Here is a 20239-nt window from a genome sequence, read left to right as displayed (position 1 = left end):
CAGACTGCACACGGCACAGCCAGTGATTTTCATACAGAGCGCTACGTAACGTTGCCAATAAGAAAACATAAACAGCCTACTTACATAGCCCCCATGCTCCCCACAAAAAATTTTACAAATTGTTTTGGGCACTGGCCAATACATATTTGTTGAAATTTTTTCCCAATTACAATAACAAAGAAATCATATGCACACACTTATTGATACAATGTTGGTCAAAAGCTAAAATTTTCTCACAGTCCATAAAGACAGTCCTGATCGTTCATCACAGTAAAATTGCAGTGTTTTTCTCAAAGTCTCAGCAGTAAAAGAAAATGCACAAGGAAGTAGTGGATTTCCATGCAGTCTTGAAGAAGTAGTGTTGTCCTTTCAACGGAAAGACAGTGCTGACTCTTGACATGCAGACAGGTAATGGTCCACAACAGAGCAAACCTTCCGCAGAGTCAGTCGAAGTTTTGAAGAATATTGGTAGGTCGGTCATCACAGAGTAGACCCACTGTAGTCCTGGTAGAGATTACGGTACTGGTGGGCCACCAGAGGTGCAGACCCACTGCAGTCCTTGTAGAAACAATGGTACTGGTGAGTCAGCAAAAGTGTAGACCCACTGTAGTCCTTGTAGAAATAATGGTCTTGCTGGATCATCAAAGGTGCAGACCCACTTCAGTCCTTGTAGAGACGGCCTGCAGCCATCTGTTGCAACTGTGCAGGTGCACAATCACCATCGAAGAGTCTTGCGGACAATATAGCAAGTCCATAAACCACCACTTGTGCACTCACAAAGTTTTTTTCTAATTGTACTTAGAACCAGCAATGTTGTTAACGAGTCCCTTGCTGAATTATTAACACACGTGCAAACACTGTCAGTCCCTACTTCTCACATATTGTCCATATACTATGACCAACAGAAATGTGTGCAGTGAAATGTAACTTACAAGTTACTTAATTTGATGAACTGGTGTCAATTACAATTTTATAACGTGAGAATACAATAACGAAGTTACAAAATACATCATTAAAGAACATAACAATACAGATGACATTTGTAGTAACATGGGCTTTACAAAATAATAGAAATAACATATGCATCAGTGTCACAGGAATTATGACATAAGTACATACATAAAAGATCAGAATAACTTTTGAAACATCAACTTCGCACATGAGCAACAAAACAGAACAGATAAATAATGTCTAAACATCTTTACAAAGTAAATAACATATTATTAATGCCAATTATATTTTTTGAGAACAGTATTCCTCGTCATAGTGAATGTAGCTTAGTATTAGAAGAGAAAAAAATTCTGTGAAACAGTACACAGAGACAGGAAGAAAACAATATACACAAGGGTTCACAAACACATAGGGGGATAACACAGTGGAAAGGACAGGGTTCGTTTTCAGTGTAACATTTGGTACTGCAGTATTTTGCGAACAAAACCTTTTTTGTTCTTGGAGATCTCCCTTCGTTCATCATTATTCCCAAAAAGTCCTATCTATACCTCTTTTCTATGTTCTAACCACATTTCTTTCAAAATAATTATGGCTCATTGTACAATACTCATTTTGGCCCACATCGTTTTCATATAACTTCTCAATGCATTTCTTCCAATTCATCGCAACTCATTCACTTATATAGTCTACACCCTCTTAAGCTACCTTAAATCTACTGAGCTCAGATGCTAAACTAAGGGATGAGGCAATGCAGCAGCATAAAACAATTAATACAAACAGCAATGAGAAAAAAAAACGGAAATTGTCAAAGCAAGCAGCAATATTACAACTAATATAAGGCAATGCGCAGCAAACAAGAAAAATAAATCCGCAGTAAAACTGGCTTAACAGAGTAATACAAAGTCAAATTCAGTAACATTATGCCTGGCAAACAGCAGCAGCAAATGCTATAACTAATACCTAAGCATGGCAAAGATCAAGCAGAAAAAACTAAAGACAACAATGCAGATAAGGGAAATGTCTATTCACATCTTAATATCTATGTCATTAAAGTGGTGCACCACAACTTATACTACAAAATAAATTACCAAGTACTTGAAAAGAAAATTATGAATGCAGTTCCTGCGAAGGTAAATGTCTTTTTTGTGCTCCCCCATTTTTTTTAAAATTATTATTTACTCGATCTGTAGACAGAAAATATTTATATTAGTACATCTATAAAATTTTATTTTAACCAATGCTGCAGTGCAGCTAGAAACTAGATATTAAACAAAATAGGCAAATCAAGGCGTGAAACGTCATTCACTAGCCATATGGCATTTCATAATGCAGTAAACAATCTTTCAACTAGCAAGACAATAGATGTGAAAGGTTTCTCATCATTTCATTTCAGTAAATATCATAAATTAAGAACCCTACAGTGTAATCATGTTTTCAAGTTTGAGGGTGTCGTATTTACGATGCTTTCTACAAAGGAATGTCAACAGCGAGGATAATGGCCTCCTTTTTTTTTCCTCCACCCGTGCCTCTGAAAGGCACACACTAATGGCTTTTTTCTGGGCGTCAGTCGCGCAGCTGGGTGCCCACGACGCATTACGTGAAGGTGGTCACTTAGCTTTCTTACCGAAATATTTAAGACAGCAGTTTCTGCTACAGTGACAGTCTCATATAAAAATATTTCACAGGTCAAGAATTTGCGTTACAAATCTGTAGAAACAAAATCCTATTGATATAACAGTGTCCAAAAAATTTTCGTCGGCATTGTAATACATTCACGCATTTACATACATTTCATAACTCTTAAAGTACGATTCTTGGTTTCCAACAACCTTTTACACAAACCAGAGTCCCTAACCACTACTCATAATTCCTTACCTTATTCGTCGACACTTCTTCAATATTTCATCATAACAGATACGTATTATAATCAAATAACTCATATAGCGTCAGCTTATTGATCATAAACATACCGCAACAGCATAATACACATAGTCATCGTGATAATAACATCATAACACCTCAGTCAACTCTCAAAATCGTCGTAGTTTCCTCCAATAATTTCAAAACCTAAAAAAAATTCTATGCTCATTTCAATAGTGTCATCTACCTCAAATGTACTTTAAAAAATCATGATCCCATACCAAATACATCATTCAATGCTCTCATAGTATCACAATGGTTCCAAGAAGATATGAACAGTTCACGAAGTACAGACAAAATACAATTTCATAAGTGTGAAATTATCCAACTGTGTAACTGCGTAAACATCTGTCACTGATGTAGTAAAATATATGTTTGCCTCTCTCAGTTAAATGATCAGATAGCTGTGTAATTTGTGTGTTAGAGAAATATGGTACCAATGTGTAAAGTTGTATAAGCAAATACCATATTAGCTATGGCTCCTTGTGCTTGCCAAACAGATGGTACAGAAAGTAGGCGTGTACCCCCATGAGGATTAATTTAATTATACCCTCAGGTGTTACAGATTATTGCAATGGAATGAAATGTATCAGGGAAAACTTTTTTTGTAATTCAAAAATCTTGACAAATAAATGGTTTAAGTACAAAATTAATCACTCAAATGCGTGTCCTGTAGCGCTAAATGTGCGTCTTGCTGTAAGATAATTCTGTGGAACTGTCGTAGTTATCGTCCTCTGTAAGCAAAGTTCTGCTGAAGTCAATGTACTTACCTCATCATAAACGAAAGAGAAATGCTTTGCATATAGATATCGTAGTTATTACGTACCTTACCGTGATCAAGAAAGTACTATAATGTAATGTATTGTTGTGCTACAGAAAAGGCTGTCTCATTGTAGCTATACCACAAAAGTTACTACTAAAACATGTTTTACTTTCCAGAACAATACAGAAAAACTGTGCAGATATAAAACAGAAACACTGAAAAAGTAACATTGTAAATTGTCACTCATTAGTAGCGTCGTGATAAAATCGTGTAGCTGTCACATAAACTAACCACTGTGTCATCTGGTATCTCACTGAAAGTACTTTAAATCCAGAACGTATTTTCAAGTAAACCAAAATGCTGCATTAAAATCTCATTAGCAGTACTGGTAATTGTTCTAAGTATGTGAGCCTTATAGTCGTTATGTAATCATGCAACTAACAAGCAAGAATGTACAAATAACAACACTGTGTCGTCTGTTCACTATAACAATGCGTTCGTAATTTCTGTTGAAATAAATTCTCTTGGTTCTTGACTGGATATTTAACTTCAAACATTGTTGCCTGTTAACAGTTTCTCAGAGTGACAAATTGTACTAGTAGTGTGGAGTGAAAAGTTTTATGGCAAAGACTAAGTTAAAAAGCAGATTATCTCTCAATAAATGGTTTTACATATGAAATGTGGTGTAACCCTTTGCTCTTCCTAGTACGCAGAGTTTCAACTTTAACGCAATTATCATGTGGTATACTTCGGTAAAGAATACTGGAATTTTTCTCAAGGTTAGCGTCTGTGTTATTTTTCCCTGAGCCAGCGGGCGCACGTGGCTGCCTGCGGTGCGAGTCATTGTCTGTTTCTTTGTTGGCGCGCGTCGTTACTGGGATTAGGAGACCTAACTTCTACAGATTCGCCTTGCCGAGAGGGCCCAGCCGTGTTAGAATCCCGCTAGTTCTGATGAAATTGACGTCTGTCGTTATGATTATATCGTCTGTCGTCATGTCGGTAGTTCCTGTAGTTTCTTTCTTCTCGGTTAAGTGGTGGAGAATTTCTCCCTGAATTATCACTGCACGGTGGACCGTTGCGTCTGAAGTTGTTCTGTCTCCGGTGATAATAATAGTTCTGGTTGCCAAATTGTCTCTTTCTATGATTGTCTCTGTCATATTCATTACTACGGAAATGTGATCTTTCTCTGTAACTATTACTCTGCCAGTGGTTGTCATACGGGTGGTGCCTGTTTTGGTCACGATTTACGTTGTAAGAATGGCTTTGTCGTGTCCAGTAATTATTTCTTTCATCGCGGAATCGTGACGGATGTGACCTGTAATTGTTATGTTCCTGTTTTCGCGTCCCGTGATTGTCAGTGTCAATTTCCAATTCTTGTAACAGTCCATGAAACGCTTCAATGTCATCTTTGCAACGTCCTGCCAAAATAATATGTCGTAAATGTTCAGGTAGTTTGATTAAGCAAATTCGGATGAGTTCTGAGGGGCTGTATGGGTTTGACAGGTACTGATTCTTCTGCAACATGTCTTCAAAATATTTGACAAGACTGGAAAATTCAGATTGTTCGAAATGTTTCATCATCATGATGCTATGTTTTACTCGGTCGTGTGTAGCTTGAGACCAATATGCTGAGAGGAATTCGTGGTAAAATTCTCCTTCACTGTGACAATCGTGAATGACCGATCGCATTCTTTCAGCTGGTTCATTCTCTAAGTAGCCACACATAAATTCTAATCTGTGCTCTAACGACCAGTTGGGAGGAAAACAATGAGAGAATTGATGGAGCCATGCTTGTGGATGAATGTCGTTGCCACAATTCTTAAATGTTTTGAATTTACGTGTGGTAATGAACAGCTTATAGTCAAAATCATCATGTCGGCGAGTCACATGTCGGTCATTGTTACGTCGTTTCGGTGGTTCCATCTCCAAATTCGGTGTGCCTTGCCAATTTCTTTCATAATTTCCGAAGTGTCCTGTGTTATTATTTTGTGATTGTTCCGTATTTCTAAGTCCCTCTTCCCGTGTTGGAGCGCGAGTGTCCTCTGACATATGTAATTTTTGTATTACTTGTGCCATCTGATCTTGTACTTCCGGGATTTCTCTTTTGTGTTGCGTATTAATTTGATTCTGATTTTGTTTGAAGTTCTTAATTTGTTCATACTCTTCTGTGTCCGTGATGGCTACAGGTCTTGTGTCATTCAGATCATCATCTACCTTTGTAGATAAGTTAGTGAACTGATCTGAAAATTCGGCTACTTTATCCGTTAGTGAAATTATTTCCTCTGTGCGTTTTTCTGAACCAAGTTTCAGAGTGTCCATTTGTGTTGAAATCGTATCTACTGTATCCTTTAAGTTTCCCTGAGTTTTTGCAATTTGCATAACCAAATCGGTAGATGCAACTGAGTCAATTTTAGCTTGCAGGGTGTCGTGATTTTCATGAACAATAGTTTGCAGTTCTTTTATGGCTGCTTCGTGATTCTGTAATGCATTTTCATGACGCGAAAAAATAGGTTGGAAATGCTCACAAATTTGTGTTTTTACGTCATCGCAGACTTTTTGACATTTCTATTCGATTTTATGTAACTCAGTAGTTAAATCTTCACGTGTTTGTTCAAGTGTGGTGTCTAGCTTTTGAACTTTTTGTTCCATTGCTTCTAACTGTTGCTGTGTTTGTATCTGGTGTTGTTCCATTGTGTCTAACTTTTGAAGATTTTGTTCCATTGTGTCTAACTTTTGAAGCTTTTGCTGTGTTTGTCTCTGATTTTGTTCCATTTGTTGCATTAGCTGTAATAACAATGCATTAGTGTCTGGAATCTGTTCCTCTACACTTTTCGGCAGTGCATTTGCACCGGCAACATTCACATTTTGACGAGCAGAAAATGTGTCTTGACTTATTTGAGAAAACGGTGAGGACGCAAAGCCTGAATGTACAGTATTTGCAAAATTGTGTCCTGTCATTTCGGATTCCTGAGGCGAGCTGTTGCCGAGCGATCGATCGATAATGCTTCCCTGTTCACTAATTGTTTCACTGCCTACGCCATTGTTTGCCACCCGCTCCATTTCCCTATGCACAATTACCATGTTACTATGTTGAACATTAGTTAATTCATTACACGGTGGCGCTAACACACTGCTTTCGTCTTCACTGTCATTTCTCAGTTTACTTTGGAGCCTAGTGTTACGTTTTTCACACGCCATTATTGTCACAATATTTCACACGACAACACAGAAAAACACAATTTGAAGAGCAAAAATAGGGGAACACATTAACATAGCACTGAAAATAATATCTAGTTAACTGCAAGGGCAGCTGCGAAATACTTGCTGCAAATCTACATGCATGCCACAACTGTTTTACTGTACAACAATGAAAAACTACAACTACAAAGGAAATTCTTTCTATAATTACGCGCTAGCAATAAACAAAAGCTACACTAATTACACAAACTACAAGAAAAAATCAGAAGATTTCAGTGAGGTATCCTCGGCTAAGGGTCGACTTATGAAACGTCCCCTTTGAACAATTATTACAAGACTGTGCTTAAACTGACACACAATATTTTTAGCGCAAGGCAATCTGACTTTCAAAAATCCCTACAAAAGAATGGCCCTGACTAACATTAACCTATACCTCTCACAAATCACTTACCTCACAAAAATCTTCGTTACTCTAGCTACAGCAATACAGCGAGCGCCACTACTGCCAGCTAAATAAAAGATTCAAACTACCGAAGGCACTAACTATGCATATACTATATGCATAATTAATGGTTCTGAGCACTATGGGACTCAACTGCTGTGGTCATCAGCCCCCTAGAACTTAGAACTAATTAAACCTAACTAACCTAACGACATCACACACATCCATGCCCGAGGCAGGATTCGAACCTGCGACCGTAGCAGCAGCGCGGCTCCGGACTGGAGCGCCTAGAACCGCACGACCACCGTGGCCGGCATGCATAGTTAGCAAATGAAAGATTTTGATAGAGTAAAAACAATGTATTTACCTTACTAGTGTTCAAAGGTCATAATATATACAGCAGTTCATGACAACCAGAGTTACAAATTTCAGAACTCCGCCATCTCTCTCCCCTCATCCAGCACTGCTGGCGGCTCACCTCCAACTGCGCAACGCTACGCGCTGTTAACATCCAGCTGCCCAACACTACAATGGCAGACAACAATGCAAACTAGCCACAGACTGCCCACAGCACAGCCAGTGATTTTCATACAGAGCGCTACGTAACGTTGCCAATAAGAAAACATAAACAGCCTACTTACAAACTGTATTACGACAAAGGAGTGAAAACTTCCAACATGGAACGCAACTTAAAAAGACGTTGAAACGTATGTTCTGACAGAGCACAGAGAAACTGTGTGACTGTGAAGCTGTTGCGTTCTATTGTTGCAGCTTATGTGACAAACTATTATCAGCGTTTCCTTGGAAGTGACGACATTCATACGAACACCTATACCGGGCAAGGAGGCATATCTCACTCACTCATCAGGCGTACAAATTAGGTGCGTCGATAAGAGGTTCTTACCACATGACACACGTACTGTCACTAATGCCGTGTATGACACACGAGACGTGTTTTCTGATGGAGAATTCGGTTGACCTGTCGCCTTGTCCTAAAACGTTTGCGGTTCCCATTTGAAAGACAATTCCTTTCCGCTTCTAATAGAGTAGCTGTGCGGAATCAACTGTCAATATAGGTCCAGTTCTTACACACTGTTGTTGCAAACGGATGTTACGCCACGACAAGAATTTGAATATAGCGAACAAAGAAAAAACAAGTTGGCACGAGGTGGGTTTGAACACCACTCTCCCACGTGGCGGCCCATCACCGTGATGCCACTATTTGTTTTACGTTATTGTTCGCTGTATTTTTTCGGAGCGGATGTCCCATGACACCCGTTCAGTTTTATCACAGAGGGCACTTAACCCTCTCCCCAAACATGTTGAGCTACCATGCCAGCCAGCCCTTGGCCACAACGCCATTGCTGCACTACAAGCACTAAAGAAACTGGTATAGGCATGAGTATTCAAATACAGGGCTACGTAAACAGGCAAAATACGGCAATACGGTTGGCAACGCATATGTAAGACAAGCGTCTGGCGCTGTTATTGGATCGGTTACTGCTGCTGCAATGGCAATGGGAAGATTTAAGTGAGTTTGAACGTGGTGTTACAGTCGGCGCACGAGCGATGGGACACAGCATCTCCGACGTAGCGATGAAGTGGAGATTTTCCCGTACGACCATTTCACAAGTGTACCCTGAATGTCAGGAATCCGGTAAAATATCAAATCTCCGACGTCGCTGCGGCCGGAAAAAGATCCTGCGAGAAAGGGACCTACGACGACTGAAGAGAATCGTTCTACATGACAAAAGTGTAACCCTTCCGCAAATTGCTGCAGATTTCAGTGCTGGGCCATAAATAAGGTTCAGCGTGTGAGCCATTCAACGACATATCACTGATATGCGCTTTCGGAGACGAAAGTCCGCTTGCGTATCCCCGATGACGGCACAACACGAAGTTTTATTCCTCGCCTGGGACCGTCAACACCGACACTCGACTGTTGTTGATGACTGGAAACAGGTCGCTGGTTGGGATGAGACTCGTTTCAAATTGTATCGAGCGGATGGACGTGTCTGGGTATGGAGACAACCTCATGAATCCATGGACCCTGCGTGTCAGGAGAGGACTGCTCAAGCTGGTGGAGGCTCTGGAATGGTACGGGGCATGTGCAGTTGGAGTGATATGGGATCTAGATACGACTCTGACAGGTGACACGTACGTAAGCATCCTGACTGATCGCCTAAATCCATTCATTCCCGATGTGCATTCCTACGGACTTGGGCATTTCCAGCAGGACACTGCGACACCCCAGACAGTGAGGGTTCAGGAACACTCTTCTGAGATTAAACACTACCGCTGTCCACCAAACTCCCCAGACCTCAACATTATTTCAATATTTGGGATGCTGTTGACAAGAGTTCTCCAGCCCCTCGTGCTCTTCAGGTTTTATGGACAGCCCTGTAGGATTCATGGTGTCAGTTCCCTCCAGCACTACTTCAGACATCAGTCAAGTCCATGCCACGTCGTGTTGCGGCACTTCTTCTGCGTGCTAGCGGGCGACCTACACGATATTAGACAGGTGTACCAGTTTCTTTGGCTCTTCAGTGTAGTTACAAGTAGTTCGAGCTTTCATTGTCCATAGATTATTGGTTCAGTTATTAAAGAAATCAATAAAAATGTACCGACTTTTATGTGAATGTCAAATGTACTCTAAATGTAAATATACTGTAAATAATCGGGATTTCAGTTTTGAAAGAAAAAAAACGTGTTTTAACAAGTTGAAGATGATGAAAAGAGCGTACACGAAATCCATTTCGCCAAAGATAACGCTGTAGCTTGCAGGGAGCTTCCTAGTATTGATCTCACTGGTAGCTTGTCACTGTCATTCGTCTGTCTCGATTGTCGTTGGGAAGGAATAGGAGTTCTAATGATATCAGCAAATGTTTTGCATGCCTGGTCTGCGTCTAAATCTGGGAGGAATCTTCTGGACGTGAACGTAATGTTCTCGCCATGTAAAGTCCACCTACTCTGCGTGTGGGTTCTTCTGCTTTGTCACAATGCGTGGCATGTTGCGAGTCTTAAGGGAGGAAAGGAGATGGTAAGTACATTGCGCTTTCTCAAAGTTCGATTGTCAACGTAACTGTTTCGTCTTACGTATCCAAACACCTGAAACGTAAATGCGTAAACGTGAAATTCATGTTTAAGATCGTGGAACTGTGACGAATATATAGTGCAATACTGAGTCTGCCATTTCGCACGGAATTAATCAACATCTACAAATTATAATAAGAAATCAAGTCGTTTCTCAATGGAGTAACTGATTATGTCGACATCCATCGAGACTTAGCGTAGTTTGACGATTTATATTAGAGAATAAGCTTTTTCTTTTATCCATACCGTTTGTCGTGGTGTAATTACAACCACAGTCTAATACAATTGCGACAATCATTACTGTGGATATTTTTACCGTCTTGAGAGCTGGTGTGATACTAGCGCCCCAAGCGACGAGAAAGCGACCGCAAAAGTAAAGTTGGTTTTTAACTGTTTTTCTAGTCGATTAGCGAAATAATTGTTACATTTTTGCGTTCGAAGCATTAGTAAGTTGTCAAGAGACATGAATGACCGTAAAACACATGTAGAAACAACCGAATTTTCCTGGTTCAATGCCGGCCGGGGTGGCCGAGCGGTTCTAGCCACTTCAGCCTGGAACCGCGCGACTGCTACGGTCGCAGGTTCGAATCCTGCCTCAGGCATGGATGTGTGTGAAGTCCTTAGGTTAGTTAGGTTTAAGTAGTTCTAAGTTCTAGGGGACTGATGACCTCAGAAGTTAAGTCCCCTACTGTTCAGAGCCATTTGAACCTGGTTCGATGACATAAGCTACAAACGAATGATGAAGTAATACTTTCGAATATGCGTATAATTGTAGCTTACTCTGCTGAAAACAAGAGAATATAAACGTATATTTCATGCATGAGAAGAATATATTTGTTTTGTTGTCTGTTCTAATTATGACAGACGCTTTCCTTGACGCGTAACAACTTCGTAAGCAGCCTCATGTTTCGCATAGTCTTACACGTCACTTGGCTTTCTAAAACAAAAATATTTTTGTAAATCTAAGTACTTTTGCTTCAGAATCGAATTTTTGAAGATTCTAACTGTTTGTGAATCAGACGCAGCAATAATTACGGAGTTGGTTTCATCTGTATTGGGAAACAGTTTTATTGCTTCTATTCTTTTATTGTGACTCCAGTCGTGTCTTTCCTTGAATTACAGTTGCGGTAGTTTATCTGCTACTTTAAATAACGTAGGTATTGCATTCCTTACACGTTTCCTATATTCCACATGTACTGATTTGACTGGAAGTGCAGTGAAGAAAACTTTAGGTTTTTGAGTAGATATATATCTACATCTACACAGTGGCGGATACAGAAAAACCTCAAGGATGGGGCGCTATAAATATATTGAGCTACCCTCTACTTCTACTGTAATAAAAATGCGCTTTTAGGCACTTTCTCGAAAATCGCTATTACCATAGATTACGAGTTAGATAAGGGAAACTATTGTTATGTCATTGGTAAAAATGTTGTTACGAGTCTCATAACATTATTTTTACTGAGAAAATACTACGAATTACTATTATTAATACTTCACAATCAATTGATCACTCTCACTCTTGACTAGCCTTCACACTTGCACTTGCTACAACTAGGACTTTTTACTTATTCATTCTTCAGTATTCATATTTCTGCTTCTGAATGTAAACTAGCTTCCTATTCGGCGAATAGTCCGTATTTATAACGCTACGTATCGAAGGTTCTCTGTACAAGGAAACAGTAGAATATTCGCGACTTTCTTGAACAAAAGCCAAACAGGATAACGAATCGAGATTACTAGAATGGTCGCGACTTTACTCGTAGATGTGTGTTAGCTATTTATGTGCCAGGCCTAAACGTATAAAATATGATCGCGCTTGCCACATAGGGAAGTACAACTAAAACTGGGTTATTTTGGAAATCAGCCTTATGCAAGCATAATTATTTTATTTTTAGTGCAACTACTTCATATCTCGATTCAGTCGAGTCTACTGCCGAAAGCAACGAACGAATCGGCCCCGCAAGGGGGGGGGGGGGGGGGGTTCGACCCCGTATGTATCCGACACTGCATCTACATGGATCCTCTGCAAATCAGACTTAAGTGCCTGGCAGAGGGTTCGTCCAACCACCTTCACAATAATTCTCTATTATTTCAATCTCCGAACAGTGCGCGGAAAAAACGAATACATATATCTTTCCGTGCGAGCTCTGATTTCTCTTACCTTATTATAATGATCGTTTCTTTCTATGTAGGTGGGCGTCAGCAAAATTTTTTCGCATTTGGAGCAGAAAACTAGTGATTGAAATTTCGTGAGAAGATTCCGCCTCAACCGAAAATGCCTCTCTGCAAGCTGTCACGTCTCCTTCTGTTTACTAGCGATGTTTTTGTTCTTAAACAACACGACATTCTCTAGGAAATATTTGTAGGTTACACGAAAATTGTAAATGAACTGTTCCATAATGTAGCAGTTCACATCTGCTAGGTATGCTAGGAAACTAAAAAAAGAAAAATGTGGTGTCTTCTTCTTGTTGTTGTTCCAATGTGCAGCGCTACATACGCTTCCGTTTGTGAAAACCATTCTAAAGACCAATATAAACAATTACGCAACGCTTTCGCTTTTAAAAGATCTCACCGAACTCAACAGTGTAACTTCCTGGCCGCTTGGTGCGCTGCAACCGCTGTAGGTAACAAGAAAGAAATGGAGCACCGTGACTGTTATGATTAGATTAAATTAGATTTATACCAGTTCCATGGATCATGAATACGATATTTCGTAATGATGTGGAACGAGTCAAATTTTCCAATACATGACATAATTAAGTTAATTTAACAACATACTTAAGTTAATATAACAACCTTTTTTTCCTTAATTTATATCTTAAAAATTCCTCTATGGAGTAGAAGGAGTTGTCATTCAGAAATTCTTTTAATTTCCTCTTAAATACTTGTTGGTTATCTGTCAGACTTTTGATACTATTTGGTAAGTGACCAAAGACTTTAGTGCCAGTGTAATTCACCGCTTTCTGTGCCAAAATTAGATTTAATCTTGAATAGTGAAGATCATCTTTTCTCCTAGTACTGTAGTTATGCACACTGCTATTACTTTTGAATTGGGTTTGGTTGTTAATAACAAATTTCATAAGAGAGTATATATACTGAGAAGCTACTGTGAATATCCCTAGGTCTCTAGGATGATCTTGGGTGGACTCTAGCTATTATTCTGATTACACGCTTTTGTGCAATAAATATTTTATACCTCAGTGATGAATTACCCCAAAATATGATGCCATATGAAAGCAATGAGTGAAAATAGGCGTAGTAAGCTAATTTACTAAGATGTTTATCACCATGTTAAGACTGTGCCGCAGCTGTAGTCTTTCCTTGTTTTGCGGTACTTGGTTCGTTCGCATTTCGATAAATAGTTGAAGTTCTTTTGTGATAACCGTTTTGATTTGCTACTGCTACATACGGGGAGTCCCAGGAGCAACAGCCAATATTCGGATATATTACAGGAATGATCATTAGAAGCAAAAATGTCTAGGAAACATGAGCTCTAACATACATACCTTAACAGCTATGAGCACTTCGTCATCTTAGATGCTAGAAACAAATCTCTTCTACTGCAGCTCTTTGCTATCCATATTTTGGGAGGTGGTAAGGGTCAAATGAAGAATGATATAAAACTCGTCGGCTTTGACCAATGACGTCATATTTTAGTCATCGATATTTATTTAGTTTCGAATCATAGGTAATACATCGGTGACCTTCTGTGGCGAAACGTAGTAATTGTAACTATAAATAAATGAAAGTGATATTAAGAAGTCGGCCGCTGTGGCCGAGCGGTTTTAGGCGCTTCAGTCCGGGTCCACGCTGCTGCTACGGTCACAGGTTCGAATCCTGCCTCGGGCATGGTCCATTGATAGTGACTGGGCCAAATATCTCACGAAATAAGCATCAAACGAAAAAACTACAAAGAACGAAACTCGTCTAGCTTGAAGGGGGAAACCAGATGGCGCAATGGTTGGCCTACTAGATGGCGCTGCCATAGGTCAAACGGATATCAACTGCGTTTTTTTAAATAGGAACCCCCATTTTTTATTACATATTCGTGTAGTACGTAAGGAAATATGAATGTTTTAGTTGGACTACTTTTTTCGCTTTGTGACAGATGGCGCTGTAATAGTCACAAACGTATAAGTACGTGGTATCACGTGATACATTACCCCTGTTAAAATGGACCGTTTACCAATTGCAGAAAAGGTCGATATCGTGTTGATGTATGGCTATTGTGATGAAAATGCCCAACAGGCGTGTGCTATGTATGCTGCTCGGTATCCTGGACGACATCATCCAAGTGTCCGGACCGTTCGCCGGATAGTTACGTTATTTAAGGAAACAGGAAGTGTTCAGCCACATGTGAAACGTCAACCACGACCTGCAACAAATGGTGATGCCGAAGTAGGTGTTTTAGCTGCTGTAGCGGCTAGTCCGCACATCAGTAGCAGACAAATTGCGCGAGAATCGGGAATCTCAAAAACGTCGGTGTTGAGAATGCTACATCAACATCGATTGCGCCCGTACCATATTTCTATGCTCCAGGAATTGCATGGCGACAACTTTGAACGTCGTGTACAGTTCTGCCACTGGTCACAAGAGAAATTACAGGACGATGACAAATTTTTTGCATGCGTTCTATTTAGTGACAAAGCGTCATTCACCATCAGCGGTAACGTAAACCGGCATAATATGCGCTACTGGACAACGGAAAATCCACGATGGTTGCGACAAGTGGAACATCAGTGACGTTGGTGGGTTAATGTGTGGTGTGGCATTATGGGAGGAATGATAATGGGCCCCCATCTTATGGATGGCAATCTAAATGGTGCAATGTATGCTGATTTCCTATGTAATGTTCTACCGATGTAAACTACAAGATGTTTCACTGCACGGCAGAATGGCGATGTACTTCCAACATGATGGATGTCCGGCACATAGCTCGCGTGCGGTTGAAGCGGTACTGAATAGCATATTTCATGACAGGTGGATTGGTCGTCGAAGCCCGCACGTTCACCGGACCTGACGTCGCCGGATTTCTTTCTGTGGGGAAAGTTGAAGGATATTTGCTATCGTGATCCACCGACAACGCCTGACAACATGCGTCAGCGCGTTGTCAATGCATGTGCGAACATTACGGAAGGCGAACTACTCGCTGTTGAGAGGAATTTTGTTACACGTATTGCCAAATGGATTGAGGTTGACGGACATCATTTTGTGCATTTATTGCATTAATGTGGTGTTTACAGGTAATCGCGCTGTAGCAGCATGCGTTCTCAGAAATAATAAGTTCACAAAGGTACATGTATCACATTGGAACATCCGAAATAAAATGTTCAAACGTACCTACGTTCTGCATTTTAATTTAAAAAACTTACCTGTTACCAAATGTTCGTTTAAAATTGTGAGCCATACGTTTGTGACTATTACAGCGCCATCTATCAGAAAGTGAAAAAAGTGCTCCAACTAAAACATTCATATATCTTTACTTAATACACGAATATGCAATAAAAAATGTGGGTTCCTATTTTAGAAAAACACAGTTGATATCCGTTTGACCTATGGCAACGCCATCTAGCGGGCCAACCATAGTGCCATCTGGTTTCCCCCTTCAAGATAGACAAGTCTTGTTCTTTGTAGTTTTTTCGTTTGACGCTTATTTCGTGAGATATTTGGCCCAGTCACGATCAATGGACCACCCTGTATATATGAGTGGGATGCTAGTACTTCCTTCCCCCTCTCTTCACCTCCACACCCTCCATCTCCTTCTTCAGGGCAGTTTCCAGTGCCTCCCCCTCCCAGATGATGAACTTTGCCGTGACATCTACCCTTCCTTCCTACTATAGCCTGGCCTTGTTCCCCTCCTCCCCAGGGCCCCCTTTTCACTCCCAGAGCGTACTTTCCTCCCCCCCCCACACTGAGACCCTGCACCCCATCCTCGCCTCTCTCCCTCCCACATGCCTCCCTCCCTTCCTGGCGCTCTTCGGCGCGCCCCCTGCTCATCTCTCCCCTCTCTTCCCCTCCCTACCTCCCTCTCTCATCTCCTTGCGCCTGGCAGATCCTCCATTTTGATCATCATCAGTGTGCCACGTCAGTGTTGTGTTTAGTGCTGCTCTCCTGTGCTTCGAGAGGTGTGATTTTAATTGTGTGCTGGCCTTGTACTTACTGTTACTGTCAGTGATTGTTATGTGCCACGCCATCCATCTATACTTTTATACTCCAGTCATACTGCCCCTTGTGTCCTTTTAATTGTACCAGTATATGGTTTTTTGTGTGTGCTATCTTTTTACAGTTTTTAGCTCCGTGTTACAGTCGCCCCTTTCTTTCCTATTGTCTTCCATGATGTTTCCCCTTTTTAATATCTATGTACACCATGTTTTCTCGTTTATGTTATTTTTAAATGTCTGCTACTGTTTGTTCTATGTCTTTCGGCTGAAGAACAGCGTATATGCTACTGCCAGCCCGACCCGATGGGGAATTGAAATACAATAAAGGAAAAAAAAATAATAGCACTTCATCGCCTTCGCTAGTACTAGTATCATATTCTTCTACATAAATTGAAGAATGCAATACTAGTACTAGCGAAGGTGATGAAGTACGTATGTGCTGCTGCTACGGTCGCAGGATCGAATGCTTTTCGGACATGGATGATATATATATAAATTGAAGAATACAATACTAGTACTAGCGAAGGCAATGAAGTACTATATATATATATATATATATATATATATATATATATATATATATATATATATATATATATATATATATAAAATCCATGCCCAAGAAAGCATTCGAACCTGCGACCGTAGCAGCAGCGCATATGTACGTGTGTGTACACACACACACACACATATATATATATATATATATATATATATATATATATATATATATAGGATGCTAGTACCTCATCGGCTTCACAAGTACTAGTATCATATTCTTCAATTGTGTGTATATATATATATATATATATATATATATATATATATATATATATATATATAATAGTACATCATCGCCTTTGCTAGTACTAGTATCGCATTCTTCAACTGGACTATGTAACTCATCTGAAGTACAGGATACAAATTTTATGTTCGTCCCTTTCTTCGCGTTCGCTAGTACTAGTATCCTATTTTCAGTTGACACTAAAACCAGCGAAGGTGAAAAAAACTCATAAACGTAAAATTCGTATATATATCAACATAGGCCCCATGCCACTATAACATTTATCGCTTTAGGGTTTTCTACTCTAAGAAAAAGCTATATACGTCACATTACATTCGAAATATGGATGTACATGATACAAGTCCCCGTTCTGTTGCCTCTGTACTTCAATCGTTTGCTTGTTAAGTTCGTGGAAAGTTTAATCATTAAGTAATAAGTTTGTGTAACCAGCGTCTCTTCTGCCTTGTGGCCTCCGGCGACCGGGTTTCCTGTCCCTGGCACTAGTATCCAGTGATCTTTCCTCCTCCTCTCGTTATTGGCCGATGGGAGGTGTAGTTTTGGCAATTTAATTGTTTCGCTATTCTGTCGTGGGTTATGAGTAAATTCGTGCTCCTTGTTGGTTGATCATGTGGTCGCTCGTTCAGGACTGTGTGGTGTAATGTTCCTTGCACGAGGTTAGCTCTAATTCTGTCAGCAAGTTAAGCCATCTTATAACAAGTTTTCGCTGGCTAAAAGTCGGTGCAGTGACCAGCCTGAGAGTGGCAATTGTGTTTACAGGCGTATTTAAACTGGTCAGTATTCTGCCTAGCCTGAGCATCCCAGAGTGGGTGATGTGTGGCCGCCTTACACGGGTCCGTCATATCTGTTATGTTCTAATGATATTCCAGGACCATTTTGTTTAAAATTTTTTGAAATTCCTCCAATTTTGTAAATTCCTTTTATGGCCATTAATCGTATGTTTGCTGAGACCTGTTTAATTTGTTTAATGGTGGTGTTGGTAGCTTCACTACCTCACCGCACTTTATTAACAAAGTTCTGTATGTACTTTAGTAGCCTGTTTACTAATGTTCTTTAAATTTTTTAAAATGTTTGTTTTGCTATAAATTACTTTCATTGGCGTTAGCGGTGTGTTTTAAAAAGTAGTTTATTGCCGTACTGCTAGTTTCTGTGTTTTTTATTATTTTTTAAAACTGTTGTAATGCTATAAATTACTTGAGTGCCATTAGCGGCGTGTTTAAAAGGCGTTTTATTGCCATACTGCTAGTTTCTATAAGATACGAATAAAGCATATGTGAAAATCTCAACTCAACAGTAAACTACTAGAAATTTGGCCCCGTTTTCCAACTTGTGGTGTGGCTTGTAGTAACTGTAACCACTGTGTGTGTTAGTCTCTAACTTACTTATTTTAAATTGATGTAAATTTCTAAATACTTTGACATGTCCTATATCCCTGTAAAAAGAGATCTATGGATGAATAAAGCTACTTCTACTACTAGATTTTGCAAGACGCAGGAAGTAATGGTGCATTCACTTAATTGGACAGTCCGTGTTGCAAGACCTGCCAAATGGCCAATACTGTATGACGTTATGCGCACGCTGTGAGGCTTTGTTGCTAGGTGGCGTTACCTGAAGACGGCGAGCTCTACGCTACAAACTGCACGTCGAGTAACGATCGCTCACGACAAGCGTGAGGCTGCCCACCGTGCTGCCATCTTGTGGCGACGGCTTGCAGCAGGGGGTAGTTGCGTGGCGCGCCGTTCGATGGCAGCACCAGCTGTAACTGATTTCGATTCCTAACATTATGCAGGGACATGTCTTAACCTACTGAAGTTCTCACAGTTGCATCCATTACTTACTTTGTTTTATTTACACAGCTGATATATGTGTTGTGTGCCTCGTTGCAGAGGAAATTATGAAAATGTGCCACAAGTAGTGCTGTTTTCTTCTCCTAAATGGACAGAGCTAAATCAGAACTGTATAGCTGACTGCAAGACATCTTGAATATTTCCAGGTTACACAGAATTAGAAGGTGAGGGCATCTCCGGCGGTACTTCGGTTGAATACCGGCCAGTAATTTCGTGGACCACACGAATGTAAGAAACAATTTACTACAGACAGTAGCTTGCAGGAGCGGTAGGACATGTCAAAGCGATGGTAATCTGCCTACTAGGTGGACTTATACAACCACCAGTAATGGAAGGTTACGTTGCACATGGCGATCCTGCCATGGATTTCGAGTCACAGGTCTTTCTGATCAGTAATTAGGTTGCATTAAATTAACAAAACTGAATGAAATAATAATTTGTTTTTCTTGTATAGTGAAGCACAATTCTGTTTGTGCTGAATACAGTGTTGCTTCTGTCTATGTTGTATTCTTGTTGTGTCTTGTCCTACTGTTGAATTTTCGCTTGTTTTGTTACAATCGATCAGTTAATTAGATATTTCTGGGTCATTTTATTGTACGTTGTGTAGTGAGTAGGGGACAGTGATTAAAACCGTAAACATAGGTAATGAGTCAGATTATTACTAGAGTGCACGCGAAAAGCATAGCAGAGATGGATACATTGCACGACGAAAGCGGTGGTGTGTGCAGCGAGCAGGGATTGCCGGCTGGTGTGGAGTACCAAACCGGGGCGATGAACTTTTAGGGTGAGCTGACTCCGGGCCACGGACAAACAATGGAGTCCAGTGCGTTTGTAACGGGACTTGGGCCCCAGGCAAGTAGTGTGGGGGCGACCTTGGAAGCCGCCAGCACGAGGGATGGAGAGACTCAGGAACATGTGCCCGTGCCAACTTTCACGGCATAGGTTAGCACGGGAAATATGGGCCAAGACAACCCACTGTTAGCAAGTATTTTGCAGTTCATGAAGCAGCAAGAAGACTCAAACTAGGCATTACTAGACTCAAACAAGGCATTAGAATTT

The sequence above is a fragment of the Schistocerca nitens genome, chromosome 11 (assembly GCF_023898315.1).
Source record: "Schistocerca nitens isolate TAMUIC-IGC-003100 chromosome 11, iqSchNite1.1, whole genome shotgun sequence".
NCBI classification, from domain to species: domain Eukaryota; kingdom Metazoa; phylum Arthropoda; class Insecta; order Orthoptera; family Acrididae; genus Schistocerca; species Schistocerca nitens.
The sequence above is the reverse complement of the archived record's forward strand: the minus strand, read 5'-3'. Positions refer to the sequence as shown.